Source organism: Acomys russatus, chromosome 7, assembly GCF_903995435.1.
Source record: "Acomys russatus chromosome 7, mAcoRus1.1, whole genome shotgun sequence".
In the NCBI taxonomy this organism is placed as follows: domain Eukaryota; kingdom Metazoa; phylum Chordata; class Mammalia; order Rodentia; family Muridae; genus Acomys; species Acomys russatus.
Genome location: NC_067143.1, coordinates 12,897,371 through 12,908,550, shown reverse-complemented (window position 1 = coordinate 12,908,550; position 11,180 = coordinate 12,897,371). Strand labels below are relative to the sequence as shown.

At 38.8% G+C, this 11,180-nt stretch overlaps 1 non-coding gene across 1 annotated transcript; it reads right to left on the bottom strand.

Annotated features, from left to right (window-relative positions):
* Positions 1-688: 688 nt before the first annotated feature.
* On the bottom strand, positions 689-829 carry LOC127192501 (small nucleolar RNA SNORA48). Its single transcript, XR_007830983.1, has one exon. It is a non-coding gene; the product is annotated as a small nucleolar RNA SNORA48 (small nucleolar RNA).
* Between the last annotated feature and the right edge of the window lie 10,351 nt (positions 830-11,180).

Below are 11,180 nucleotides of genomic sequence, written 5' to 3'. Positions count from 1 at the left end.
CCTCAGGTGGTGAGGGGAGAGGCGGTAAGGACATCACCCCTGCACTGATGCTACCTCGTGGCAGAGGAATAACTCTCAGAGCTGGCTCACCCATGACCCTACCATTAGAAGCATCTCTGTTGTGCTGTTCAGGCCAGATGTAGGGATATTCTCCCAAGTGCTGCTGCTGGGTGGAGGTGGGGCCAGCACTCCAGAGTGCTGCACCTACTTAGGAGTGGGACCAGTTCTACACTGGTTGTGGGCATACACGTGGTCCCCAGAAGCTGACTCGACTAGGGATGTCCACATATTCTCTAGCTGTAATATGAGTCATGGACACCAACACTTGACACTATGTAGCCATGGACCCAGCCCCAGCCCTCAGCAGCAGCTCAGGATGGAAACTCACTATGGCCCCAGGTGGCAGGGCTGGCCACTCACAATAGGCTACTCCTCTCCACTCTAGTTTCCAGTTCCATCTCCCCTCATAATGCTCAAGCTGCTCCACTTCTCCCTCTCTCCCATCTCACATTATGGTGGCTCCCCTGGGTGACATCTTCCTTCTACACTGCATGGCATAGTGGCAGATGGGTATCTGTGGTTGCTCTATGCTGTGTGATAGAGGGCAGCTCTGTGGTGGCATGGTGGTAGACAGGTCACTGGCTGTCTTCTGCCTCGGACACTGCAGTGCCTGGATTTGATTTGATTTTTATAAGTTCTAGCCATAAAAAAGCTTTGGCCACCAGGCTAGGTATTAAGATAGGATGAACAAGGGGTTGCTATCTCCTCTGCCTGTGACTGATATAAGAACACTACCACCAACAAGGTGTCTCTTTGCCCAGGGAGGGCTGTTGGTATTCTTAGATTTCTACTAGAATAAACTAGTGGCATGTAAAAGTAATATACTCCAAAGAGTTTTACCTGGTTGTGACAAGGTCAAATGCAGAGGTGGGCAATGAATTACACAATTAAAGAAACTAAGACAGCTCAAGGTGATTCAGCTGTGTATCAGCAGCTTTTTAATACTTTATAATCACAAAGTTTTAGTTAATCTGGGCATGACTTTAATTTTGTACTTGAAAGGCAGAAGCAGGTAGATCTCTGTGAGTTAGAGGCCAACATGAACTATATAGTGAAGGCCTATCTTACACACACACACACACACACACACACACACACACACACACACAAACCCAAGCAAACAATACTATTATCAATCAACCTAGCTTGTAGAACCATGAAAATGGCTATATTTATTTTGTTTTGTGTTTCTGAGAACATTGGGTTAGTACCAAGGTAATATAAAAGAGGTACAAATACAACCAAGAGCCTATTTACAATGTACTTGCAAAAGAAAATTTTCCCATTTAATTATTGTATGGATTAAGACAGTCACACCAAAATAATTACAGACACACACTAAAGCTTTTGGTTAGATTACTATAAATTCTATGATATAGCACAAGAGTAGCTCATGCCCTCGTACAACAATGGGGAGAAAGAGAAGCCTGCTTTAAGAGGGCAGGGGCACAGAGAACTCTGGGGACACAAATACAAAACAGAGGCACAGGGCAATTGAGGACAGATAGGGTCAGGGAAAATCTTGGTAAGACTGTAGAGTATCTGCCATTTGACACTGATCATATAATTTTCTGTCTCCAAGTCTCCATTTTTGCTTCTCTAAAACAAATGAGTTCCTCTCAGTAAAGATTAAGATCAATCAAATCATGTAATTTATGATTCAGTCATAACCATTCAAATAACAATAAGGCATGAAGTATGTGTTTATATTGGCTTTTGCTCATTTAAGCAACTGAATAATTTACAGATGCAATTATCAAGTAAGGAAAGGAGAAGAACTCAAAGAAACAAAGATTGAGTGTTTTGTTTTTAATCTAAGAACAAAGCAGCTCAGTATTTGCCTTCATGGCTGGGTGGGTGTGAATACCTTAATAGGCTGAGACACTTTTGCATTCTGGCCCAGCCAAGTCTGCTCTGCTAAAAGCCACTCAAGTGGTATCCCTTGGTGCTAGAGATGGAGCCAAAATTGTTCCTTTTAGCTGTGACCTTTGAAAAAGAAAACCTTTGTGTTGATGGCAGTGGGGAAATAAAAGATTATTCTAATTCCCACTTATTAAAATCACAATATTGCCATTCCCAGGATGGGAGAAAGTGGAGAGGACACACTGTCTGTGGTGTTTTCTTGTTTATATATAAGAACCTAATTGTATTTGGTGAATAATAATGATGCAATTAACCAATTTGGGTACCGAGCACTTGTCTCCTAAACTGAGCCTGCAAATAGCTCTGGGAATTCAGGATCCGAAAACAATTTTATAAAGAAAAATGCCCTTGTAAGGTAACATTTGGTCGCCTAACATTTTTTTGAAACTCAGCTTGAAAATCAAACTAAGTTGAATGCATTTGGCTGCCACTGGTATAGCACTTGTTTTCTTTAATAAAAATGCTTTTTCAACACTAGAAGTGCATTCCCCATAGTTTTCTGGCTTAGTTTCACAGTTAACTCACAGTTTACCACACACTGTTATGTCCATTGAAATTCCAAAGGAAAATCAGTGTTTGCTTTTTTTTTTTTTTTTTTTTTTTTGTCTTACTGAAATCACATTGCTTAGGGGAAGAAAATTCAGCATCAAAATAAGTTATGGCACATCACATGAAATATGAATTTGCATCTATTAAGGTCTTGCAAATATCATGTCACACTGTATGATCAGTCTTGACAAGCAGCAGGAGTCTTGCACAGAGCTCAGTCCTACCTGGCATGCTTTAAAATTTATTCATACACAGAGTTGAAAATTAGGGTGGAACCATCAGTTAAGAGAGGAAGTCTCCCAGTTGATGTTGCCTTAAGTGCAGCCAACTCTTGCTTTGGTAACCAAGAAATACAGGCTGGTTTGCTGGCGCATTGAAAAGTTCTGTAGAAGTTGAACAAAATGTCCAAAAAAGAAATAACATATAGCTCTCTGACAGCATGCTATTTCTGATAGATATCAAGAGGAAAGTTGAAGTTATTTAAATATGTTGCAGATATTTTTTTTTTAATTTTTTCAAACACAGGGTACAATACTTTCTTGGTTTTTATTGCATGAAATATCAAGTGTAAACTATAACACATGACATGCATCTGAGCAGCGGAGAAAGTCATGTGCACACACTCCCACAAGTAGTAGGAAACGTGACGGACAGCTTCAACCATGCCCTTACTCATCTGTAGAGGAGGATTTATTTCCTCATAAATAAAGAGAATCCAACATTCAAACTCGAGAACAAAGGGATGGGGAAAAAGAAGTACATCTCCCTGGCACTAATGTTTCTCTTATTTGTCCCCATAAATGGGATTAAAGAAGTGACCAAGAAGGATCATAACCTCATAATGTTTTATTATAAGATAGTGAATTTCATTCTTTGAAACCTTGGAGGACATATTATATGACAAAATCAATTTGCTTTAGATGACCACAATGATCGTTAATTTTATTAAATTTGCATAAAGAGAGAGGTGTAAGAATAATGTGCTTTGGTGGTCATTCAGTGCCTCTTGTGAATGAACAGTGAGTGAAAAGGGAAGGCAGATAATAGATCCTGCAGCTCTGTATTTGGAGGAGAAATCTGGTGAGAAGTATGCCTAAGAACAGAGCTCATCACCTGGGAGAGTAATAGGGAAAGAAGCAGTAAGAATCTCAAGGGTATCTTCCTTCCTTCCTTCCTTCCTTCCTTCCTTCCTTCCTTCCTTCCTTCCTTCCTTTCTTTGCCTACAATTGGCCATTGCCAGGAGTAATTCTCGACTGTAGAATGTTTGGTGCTAGATGAACAACTTGTGGTTGGTCATTACTGGGTTCTCTAAGATGAGATTCCAGAAATCTGTAGAAATACATTATCGGAGCTCAACAAAAATTATTGTAGTTACTGGAATCGTCACAAAGGTGGGAATTTTACAAAACTGTGTGGTCTTCGCTAACATTTGTTGCTCTCTCTAGTTTGCTTTCAATTGTCATTTTTAAACACCATAACCAACAGCAACTTGGCAAAGGAAAGGTTTCTTTCATATTGCAGCTGACACTCTTGTCAGGAAGGGAAATCAGGGCAGGCACTTGAGGCAGGAACTGAAGCAGAATAACATGAAAGAATAACACATGCTCGCTTCTCTCCATGGCAGACTCGTCTTGCTTTCTCCTACAAGCTATGATTATCTGCTCAGGATGGTACCACCCACAATGGGATGTACCCTCTGGGATCAGTCATTAGTAAGGAAAATGCCCCATAATCATGCCTTAGAAGCCAATTTGGTGGAGACATTTTTTTTCAACTGTGGCTCTGTTTTCCAAGATGAACTTAGTTTGTCTCAAGATGAACATTAAACTGACCAGAACAATGCTCAATGCAAAAAATAATCTATATATGTGTGGAAAATTAAGGAATTGAGATTGTATTTTTAAAAATGAGTGTTTATTTTTAATCTTGCTTACAGGGGTCATTTTAATTAAAGTCTTTTTTAATAATGAAAAAATTTTTATTATAATTTATTCACATTACATCCTGATGAAAGACCTCAACATAAAACCAGACACACTAAATCTGTTAGATTGTATACTTTTTAAGTTATAGTCTATTTAGATCCGGTTAAATGCTTTCACCAGCTCAAGTGCCTTAAAGTTGTATTTATAAATAGGACAAATAGATATCAGAGTGATTTTAATGGTCTTCCTTCCACTATCATTCAAATTTTCTTAAATTTAAGCTACTTGGGAATCAAAAGAGGAAAATGTATAAAAATAATAAGTATAACCAGAAACAACAAGTTTCAAATTGTATGTGAAAGAAATGAAAGCATGATGATTATAAATTGGACTGGATATTCAAAAATAGGTCTTTTGTGTATATATTTTGACCTCTGTTTTTGAGTTTTTAATGAAATTCCCGAACATGTAAATGAGTAAACCTCTCTCTCTCTCTCTCTCTCTCTCTCTCTCTCTCTCTCTCTCTCTCTCTCTCTCCTCTCTTCCTCTCTCTCATCCTCTCTCCGCTCTCTCTCTCTCTCGTCCCTCTCTCTCTCTCTCTCTCTCTCTTGTTGTGTGGTGTGGTTGTGTGTGTGTGGTGTGTGGTGTGGTGTATACCATTTCTTTGTCCTTTTCCTTGGGTCCTTTTTTTTTTTTTTTCTTTTCAGTTCTAATTCATTTGTTTTTTGCTTTATCTATTATCCTAAGTTTTATTTTATTATTATCCATTAGAAACATTTTTTGTTTTCTAAGGACAGAATTGGGTGTATTGGATGGGAGGAAATACAACTACAACATTTAAAGACATGCAGAATGCTTCTGAATATCCGATCATTACCACTGCTTGCTTCTTGTGCCCTGTGGTGGAGTGTTCATAAGAAATACTAGTTTCCTGGTAAGTGAAGGCTTTTGTGGGACATGCCCCTTGGGCTAGTATGCAGATATAAGTGAGTATATACCATTTGATTCTTTCTGCTTCTGGGTTAACTCACTCATTATGATCATTTCTAGCTCAATCCATTTCTCACGTACTCTGGTGCCTCACATTTGACCATGTCCCCTGGAGGGGGAGACCTGGGGGCACTCAGAGGAAGGACAGCAAGTAGCCAAGAAGAGACTTGATACCCTATGAGAATATATAGGGGGACGTAATCCCCCTCAGGAACAGTCATAGGGGAGGGGAATAAAGGGAAAATGGGGGGGGGGATGGGAAGGATACAAGGGATGGGATAAACATTGAGATGTAACAAGAATAAATTAATAAAAAAATTAAAAAAAAAAGAAATACTAGTTTCAGCATTTATATTGGGGTGACATTAGGACCTTATGGTCTGTGGAAAGATTGTGTGTTATCAGATGAGTTCATTCATGGAGATGGTAATGGCTTTGTGAGCAACACACTTTTTATTTATTTATTTATTTGTTATTTTTTTAATTAAAAAATTTTAAATATATTTTATTAATTTATTCATATTACATCTAAATTGTTATCCCATCCCTTCTTTCCTCTCATTCCTCCCTACCTCCCATTTCCCCCTTAGTCCCCTCCCCTATGACTATGACTGAGGGGGACCTCCTCCTCCTGTATATGCTCATAGGGTATCAAGTCTCTTCTTGGTAGCCTGCTATCCTTCCTCTGAGTGCCGCCAGGCTTCCCCATCCAGGGGCTGTGGTCAAATACGGGGCACCAGAATTCTTGTGAAAGTCAGTCCTCACTCTCCACTCAACTGTGGAGAATGTCCTGTCCATTGGCTAGATCTGGGTAAGGGTTTGAAGTTTACTGCACATATTGTCCTTGGCTGGTGCCATAGTTTGAGCAGGACCCCTGGGCCTACTTTTTATATGCCATGCTACCTGTCCAGAGTCACAGCCAAATTACTTCTTTGCTAAGTTTGTATACTAAGAGGCACTACTAATCTGCACTAATTACTCAAAGGGCTGGGTATCTGACAAGCATGAATGAGCCCTTTGCTGCAGAGTGTCTTAAAATTAGCCAAAGCAGCCTACTTTGGAGTGATGCACCGTGCCTTCTGTCCAAGAGAACACAGCACAAGTACTTACATGCTCTACATGTACTCCGTGTGAGAGCTTGGATCTTGAAATTCCCTAAAGACCTGAATGTAGAGTGAGGGTTTGGTCGTATTTTAGTGGCATTGCTATGAAGTGATGAGAGCATTAAAAGGGAGGGGGGGACTAGTGGAAAGTCTTAGGTCACTGGGGGAGTGTCTCAAAGGGAATACTGGGGAGGGAGGAGTCCAGCTTCTATCACTTCTGCCTGCAGCCAAGGAGTGATTGGCTCTGTTCTTTTGTACACTCTGCTCCAACATTGTTGTCTTAACACAGTTCTTAAAACAACAGAGACAATGAAGCCCAGAACAGATGCTCTGAAGCTCCTGACATGTGATCCAAAGTAAAGTAAAACTTTGTATAAGTCGAAAATCTCAGATATTCTGTCTGTGATGAAGAATGATTGACACACTCTGTTAGCTATTATATTCTGGTACTTCCTGGTGTGGCTGTGGTGTCGTGGTTTGTCCTCACTTGCTGAGAACTCTGTAAAAAAAGACTCATGCTCCTGGATTACTAGCCTCAGTATAACATAATGAAATCTACAGTTTAAACAAAACGGAGGTACACTTTTGCCACATGTCTGACAACACTGAAAAGAAAAACTACAGTGTAAGTGCCATCTCTTTTAAAAATACTATATATGGGAGAAGCTAAATGTCATACAATTCCAGAAGTTTTTGAAATATTGAATAGTGTTTATTCTATTTCTTTTGCTATGATAAACGCCATGACCCAAGCAACTTTAAAAGAAAGGGCTTATTCATATGACAGGCTATAATCCACCATCATGAGAAGCCAGGACGTGAGCACCAACAGGATCAACAGGAACATGGACAAGGAACTGAAATAAACATTGAGGACTGGTGCTTGCTTGCTTACTCTCTCTGGTCTGCTCAATTACCTTTCTCATAAAGCCCAGGCCCACTTTTCCCATGGTGCCTTCCCACATCAGTGATCAAGAAAATGCCCTGTAGATATACCCACAGTTCAGGCTGAGAGAATTAATTACTCAATTAAATTTTACCTTCTCAGGTAGGCAGTTTGTGTAAAGTTGACAAAAGCCATAGCAACACACAAAATTTCAAAAAAGAAAAAGAAACAAAAAAGTTGTTGACTGAAAAATGAAGAGAATAACACATCTCGACAAAGTCCAGAATGAAGTGCTAGGTAGTGCAAGAAATACTTGAGTCCTTCACAATAAAAACAACAAAAAATTTAATGGGAAAAACCTCTAAATCTAAGTAGAGAAAATGACAGGTGCCAATAAAAGAAGAGTATGCCCATTTGTGTAATGGCTTTTCATAAAGAAAAGTATTTTTCCCAATGTATTTTAGTAATTCAATCTGGTGACTATTAAAATCTCCAATCAACTACCTTAAGAATTCATAAGAAAGTTAAAAGTCCAAAAAAAAAAAAAAAGAAAGAAAGAAAGAAAGAAAGAAGAAAGAAAAATCAGGAAAGATGACTTTGAAAAATATGATTTCTTTTAGGGATATGGCTCGGTGGATAAAGCATTTGTGTCAGGAGTGTAAGGACAGGAGTCCAAATCCATAGCACTCAGACGCAAGCCAGGTGGGTCTCATGTCTGCCCTGTAGTCCTATTACTTGTAAAGGAGAGGCAGAGGAGCCCCAGGGCAAGTTGTCTAGATAGACCAGCTGGATCAGCACATTTTGGGTGAGTGAGGCACCCTGCCTTAGTAATACAGTGAAGAGTGATCAAAGAAGTCATCCAACTGATAACAACTCCTGACATGCATAGGCACATCATTTGAACACATACATGTGAATATACATACATGCACGAGAAAATGGCTCAGTGATCAACACTGAGGATCATCATAAGGTTAAATTATTAAAATGGTGTCAGAAGCCGTGAGTACAGATAAATTAGCTGGGCATGGTGGTGTATGCCTGTAATCCCAGCACTCAGGGAGGCAGGGGCAGGCGAATCACCGTGAGTTTGAGGCTAGGCTGGTCTATAAATTGAGTCTAGGACAGGCAAGGATACACAGAGAACTTTGTTTCAAAAAACATAAAGAGAAGGAGGAGATGGAGGAAAAGGAAGAAGAGAAGGAGGAGGAAGAGGAGGAGGAAGAGGATGAGGACAAGGAGGAAGAGGAGGAGGAGAACAGATGAAACTGAAGAGAGAGGTCAGGAAAAGACCTTTATGTATAAAGGAGTGTAATTGCAATGATATTCAAATCATCAGGAGAAGATACACATTCCAGTCAACGTGTTTATTAATCAAGACCAAAAAAGAAAACTCAACATCATTCATAGAGCATTCCTTGCTAGTGTTGAAGCCAAAATGTAAATGTAACTTTTAATAAATTAGAGGAAAAGTTGTGGAAAACCTGGTAATAATGGAGAGGTTCCAACTGTGATGGTAAAATAAAATACAGTAGAATTTTGTGTTACTAGACCTATCCTCCACCCTCTTCCTAGAATAAATTTTAATCAGCACTTTTAGGATCACAAAGAACATTAAGACTCTAGGAGACACACTTGATTCAGGAGGAAGTAGGGCAGACTTTCACAGATGAGTAACTGAGTTGTAGCAAAGAGATTTACCCATTACAGTATCTGAACACAGCCCACAGCAGGAGGCTATAGCCCTCCTGTACACACAGTGCTTCCCACTTCTAAACAAATGATATCAGGGCATGTCCCATCACAAACGTGACAGAAAGTGAGTCAAACTGATCGAACATGGTCTTATGAACCACCTCTCCTTGAAATACATACAAATGTCAACCACATACACACTTGTTTATATAGAAAAACTAACGGTGTTTAGTCATTTGGGACATCATGATGCTATGTTGGAAATTTTAATTTACTTAAAACCTTCTATCATTAAATAATTGCAAATTTGTTCTGGGACCAGCATACAATGTTTTATAAGAGCACTTTGAAGGTCATTTTAATGAGATAAAATCATAATGCATTTGTTTAATTTATTATAATAAACATAAGGTTCAGATTGGTCCTGGATCACTGTCTTCTTTGTGTTATCATTTTTTCACCCTTATAATATAAAATGCAATTAAATTCACCACAAACACCTGCCACTAGAAAGTAAGAATGCTCATGCTGCAGACCTCATGAAACAGCTTCAAGAATCCCGCACTGGTTTTCTCTGCAGATAGAAGAGACAGTTTTTAGTGTAAGAATGATTCATTCATGGAAGATTGCAACCAGTAGTGGTGTAAAAAGTATTTTTACACCAAATAATCAATCAGATTTGTTGTTTCTTATCCAGTTCCTCTATTATACCAAATTGGAATAAACATATTAGAAAGTCTTACTTGTAAACCAGGCTGAGTTCATTTAGAGAAGTTCCAGTTTTTTATTGCTGCTCATATCTCTCTAAGTGCTTATATCCTCAATTCACAACAAATCAGAAAAAATCTCCTTGAACTATGGCAAAAAATTTTGGAATACAGATTTTGCAAGGCCTTTTTCCTTGCTTTTTAAAGAAAACATCCTCTTTAGCACAAAAATATTTTGTTGTTTATATATTTGAAAGGTAACACAAATGTAGTAACACTGATAAAGACACTTCATACATCCCAAAGCTTGAATTAGCAGATTAATAATGTGTCATATTATTTCATTATGAACTTAGATTAAAAGCCTCATTATCTTATACTTCTAGGTGTTTCAACAGTATTGACAGAAAGCAGGCTAAAGAGCAGATTCCCTTAACTCACAGATGTAGTAAGAGAGAGGGCTATGAACAGAGACTTCATTTGATGACCGTGATCACTTGTACAGACTAGTCTTCACGCTGTAGTTTTTCCCTTTATTACCTCTCTGGTATCATCCTGAGGCTTCCAGTCTATGCCTGCTCTCCATCTCAGTTCCTCCCTTTGCCTCCCAGACTCCCAAAGTGTGCTGTTGCGTCTAGTGCCGTACCACACCTAAAGCAGCTCCAATGTCATCGCAGGCTAAAGAATAATTCCATGTACCTCCTTTGATTAATCAAGCCCCAGAATTTTTCCTGGAACTGCCTGTTCTGATCAGGTTTCTTCTCAAAGTCATGGGTAATCAGCATTGCTGTGACATTAAAGTCAGAATACTAAATGACGAAAAATGGAAATGAGCAGGCTTTTAGCTCTCAGTGCAATCTTATTTGAATTAGTTTGCTAAATCTTTGGCTGTCTTCTGAAATCTCATGATCATAATGCAACGCTGCCTCATTCTTATAAGTTTAAATATATTCTATAGGGGAAGAGTGGTAGTCTCCATATGTTTTCATTTGCAACAGTCCCCTAAAGCAGATGATAGCTCAGTAAGGAGAAAGGAGTGCAATATATACATAGGTATGCACAGGGGACACCTGGAATACAGAATCCTAGCCTGTTAGAGAATCTCCTACAAAAAAAGAGTACAACATTGATTATTTTTGAGATTTACAATATAATTCATAATTGCTTTCTCCCATTTCTTCTGTGAAAACCTTTTGATAAATCTCTCCATGCTCTTTTTCAAATTCATGGACTTTCTTTTCATTAATTGTTGTTAGACACATATTTGTATATTTATACACATACACATTCCTAAATATAAACGGCCCAATCTGTGCAGTGTTATTTGCATGTAGTTTTCAGG